Below are 4,526 nucleotides of genomic sequence, written 5' to 3'. Positions count from 1 at the left end.
CCACACACACTCATTTTTGGGGCAGGACCCCTACAATTACAACACTGTGAAATTTCAGATTTAAATAGCTGAAATCATGAAATTTATGATTTTTAAAATCCTATGACCGTGAAATTGACCAAAATGGACTGTGCATTTGGAAGGGCCCTACACATAAGCAGTTGTGAGGGGGATATGGACGTATTAAGTCACTAGGTTATATTTTTCCGCGGTGCTAAATGTTTGCTTTTGATTAAGAAAGAAACAAAACAAAAGATCAGTTTCCAAGGAAAAGAGCTGACATTGTTCTGATTCAGAACAGTGTAATTAGTGATAAGATTTCCTCTGCTGAGCTTTCAACATTTTAAACACCACTGTGACAAGTATAGCTTACAGGCATAAAACACTATATAATGCTTAACAAGCTTTTCCTTCGCAATATCCACCACTGCTCCTGCCTATCAATGAGATGCAATTTGTATAAATAAATCCTTCCTCCTGGACTGTTTTCAGATCAATTTCAGCAGCATAAATGCAAGTAAACACAGTCCTGGGCTTCATTAATCACATACAACTTTTCTTATAGGTAAAATACAGGGGGTGAATCTACTGTCTTCAACATTAGCAGTGTTGGAGCTAGAGCTCTGTATCGATATAACTTTTTAATATGTATTGTTTATTGAGGAAGTCTGAAAAAATTAGAATAATCCAAGATACCAGCAATTCCTCCTAGTTGTTATCACAAAAACCTCAATACACCTTCCCAAGCTATACACCACATTCCCTTTGTTTCTGCTGTATGCAGAGAGTATCTGGGACACTGTGATCTTACACAGTATTTTCATGATCTTCAGTCCATTATGTTAACTTCTACAGCATTTCAAGATTCTTTTGTTCAATCCAGACAGGTTGGAGGGTTTGCAGCCCCTTCACCAGGAGACGTGTTGAATGTCCCACCAAAGTGATAGCAGAGATGTGAACTTGGAGAGAAGAACTTCTACAAGCAAGAACCGTGGGAGCTGTGTTCAGTGTGAAGGGAGTAGTTAGCAGGCAGCTTCTCATTTCACAAGAGTGGCCCAAACATCCACAAGTTGCCATTTCCTGTGTGAGATGTAGGTTTTGTGCATCTAGTTTGCTCAATTCTCTATGGGAACTGGGTTATTAAGATGCCTGTCAGGATTTCAGTGACGTTTGTAGAGAGTGCAATAGTTAATTGCCCTTAGGTGTGTTTCAATTGTGCTGTGTCTTGCTTTTTTCTTAACATCAGTGTTACGAACATGAAAACCCATTCGTGATATAGAAGCCACTTGAAGCCAGTCACAGTTGCTAAGAGGGCTGTGAATCAGGCATGTGATTCTGAGTGGAGATGGGTGAATTATCTATTGCAAGAGTACCAAATTCACCCATAGATTCCGAGAGAGAAAACAAACCAACAAACAGAATATGCTCTGTCTTAACAGAGTGGAAGTGACCTTCCTGGCTTAACCAAGCACAACACTAGATGCACTGGGATGTAGAATCCAGCACTGCTCACTAACTGGATTAAGAGGTGAAAGTGTAGGTTTTGCCATAGGGGATGCAGTTCATTCTCCTGGAGGATGGAGTGGGTGGGGATTATAATCAGTTTGCATCACCTAACAGGGGACTCACTGTCTCATCAGTGCTGTTACTACATGGGTTTCTGAAGTCTTTGAAACATGAAAGGGTGAAACCCTGTTGGGTGGATAATTACTGCTCTGCTTACTGAAGTGATGCCAGCATCTGGAACACCAGAAATCTCTTTCTAACATTCCCATCCCACAGTCAGGTTATGGCTTATGAGGTCCTGCCCAGATGCTTTTTATTGTTATTACAATACAGAGGAAGTTTAACATGATCACAGTCAAAAGTCTCATTACAAGACAAGAGCCACACACACCCTAAATACTACCTTCACAACCTGTGTGTACCACATTGGCTTCTCCGTTGTTAAATTCCTCACACTCGTGATAAAAAGAAATGCTGTTGATGCCAGACCCTCAGCTGGCTACTCTGTCACAGGCTTCAGTTTCCCAGACCAGTTATATAGGTTGCCCAATAGTAAATGTAACAGTCTCTTCACGTCATGTCGGAATTACTGTACATTGTATTTGTGCTTTCCCATGACTAAACCCACTGGCTCCTGTGGGAATTTTCATATAGTTATAAAGATGTATTCTAGCAAAGTATCTCTAATGTTGTTCTATTGGTGTTAGTCCTGCAATAAAATTTACAACTTCGGCACCTTTCTACATCGCTGTTCTATAAATGATGATGATGATGATTACGATCTTAAGAGAGGCTGCCTTCCCAAGAGCAAGAGCTTGTGCACCAGAGGTTCATCTCCTTATGGTCTTTGTTCTATGGCAAACTCTGGGGATGAGTCAAAATTCCTTGGATGAGATATTTTGCCTCTAATCTTCCACTAGTGCTAATAGCTCCTGTAAGGATTATTTTCCACTATCTCATTCTAATGCAAACTCCCTCACTTTTCTGCCACAATGGGAACATGTTCCTTGTAGTCTTTCCAGATGTTTAAAAGTTGGCATTGAGTATTTCCTTACTGAATTTGATATTTTTAATTAGTTTTGAAGATTTCCCACACCCCTTCTTGCAGAAATTAGGAGCTAGGGAGAGATCTCAGGACTTTACTGTCTTTCTAGGTGCAGGAAAGTTATAAACATGCTACAAGTAGCGTGTGATGGGAACATCACTGATTTTACACTTCATTGAAAGCCTTGGTAACAAGTGGTTCCTGGACCATATCTGCCAAAGACTAAAGGACTTGTGCAGGGATGCTCTAGAGGGTTAAATCTGCTTTCTCCACAAATAAAAAACCACTGAATTAAATGGTATTATTATCGCTTTAAATGCAAACAGCTCTTTACTTACAAAATATGAGTTTTGACAGCCTGTTTAAATTTCCAAAACATCTGTGTCTGTAACTCTTGGAAAACACTCCCTCCAGAGCCCATCTACCTCAGGCTCTGTCTAAAGCTGCCAACAACAGAAGGAAAGAAGCAATGCTTGTAACTGGGGCTGTATTTCTTAGGATTAAATACACTCAGCAGTTCGTTATTTTGTTACAATTGGTCTCTTTATTTCTTAAGGGATCAGGGTTGTAGGATGCTGGTAGGGGGCAGTGTGAGAGGAAAGCTTGCTCTGCCATGACCTGTGCTGTACCTATTTTTAGGATACACAGATGACTTCAGTCTCTAGGGCTGCTGATATTACACCTCTTACCAGCCATAAACTGACTTTGGAAATTTACTCGCAAAAAATATTTCAGTGTGAAAGGCAGAGACCAGAAGGCAACCTGAATCGCTGCCTGGGTTCCACTGGCAGAACCGAGGCAGCAGCCCCTGCTGGAGCGAAGCTCACCTTGAGCAAAGTAGCAGGGCTACAGACCCCATTCTGCCAGTGACCTGGAGCTGACCGGTGTGGCCTCGAATAAGGCTTCTTTGGAACCAGCTGGAGCCTAGAAGTGCTCTGACTAGTGGAGGGTGGTGGCAATATTGCTGTTTGCCTTCCCCCACAGAGGTGAATCCTCACACAAGCACAGCTCTATCTGGGATGATGAATAAAATCCTTCGTCTTTTCCCCTTATGATCAATGATGCCTTCACCTCTTACTCACCTTGCACAGCACTAAGCATGCTGTCAGCACTTAACCAACTTAACTCAACACAAACATTTGCTTTACAGGCCTGTTTGTTTCACTGACTTGTCTCATTTCTTCTTCCCTGGTCAGTGCTGACATTTCTCAGGTTTGAGAATATTTGTATTGGTATTTTACAGCTTGTTGCCTGCTAAAGCGAATCTCTGAGAGTCTCCCTGTGTTGCTGGACAGAGACTGGTGCCATGCCCTGTGAGAATGAATGTGGAGCACTGTATCTGAGAGTGCCAGAGAACCATGGGCTTAGTTCACATTGTATTTGGCTTCTCCCTTGTGGAACATGTTTGGGTACCTGCCAACCTAATTACGTGAAACTTGGCCAAGCAGTGGAGCAGAGATGGGGGCCCCCTATGGAGAGCTAGAACTGGAGACTACATTAAAATGCCTCTCTCCATCCCACACACCTGCCTGCTTGTTTTACGCTCGTCGTGTAATCCTATTACGTGGCCATCAGGGCAGCTCAATGGGATTAAACATATCAAGCATCCTCTTACACTGTGCAGACAGCCATTTCTTGTTCTTGGCTAGGAATCTTACTCCCCAGTCTCTTAGCTCCTTTCATTCATACCCACTTACAAGTGGGTCAGAATCTTGCTTATGCCTTAGGTGCCAAGTCACCCTTTTAAATGATTAGCCATCAAAATACAACGAATGCGATGCCTTGTCCCGGATGCCTTGCCTCTGCCAGCACTAGAGTCTGAGCACTGCAATTCGCTTTGTCCAATAAGCAAATCATTGTGCAAACTGTTGTTTCACTATATAATACTTTTTAACTACTTTAATTGTTGAATTATATTCAGTGCTGCCTAGAAGATCCAAGTGTGCTGCCTGCATTACATCAACTGCATAGGATC

Source organism: Mauremys mutica, chromosome 4 (assembly GCF_020497125.1).
Source record: "Mauremys mutica isolate MM-2020 ecotype Southern chromosome 4, ASM2049712v1, whole genome shotgun sequence".
Lineage (NCBI taxonomy): Eukaryota > Metazoa > Chordata > Testudines > Geoemydidae > Mauremys > Mauremys mutica.
The sequence above is the reverse complement of the archived record's forward strand: the minus strand, read 5'-3'. Positions refer to the sequence as shown.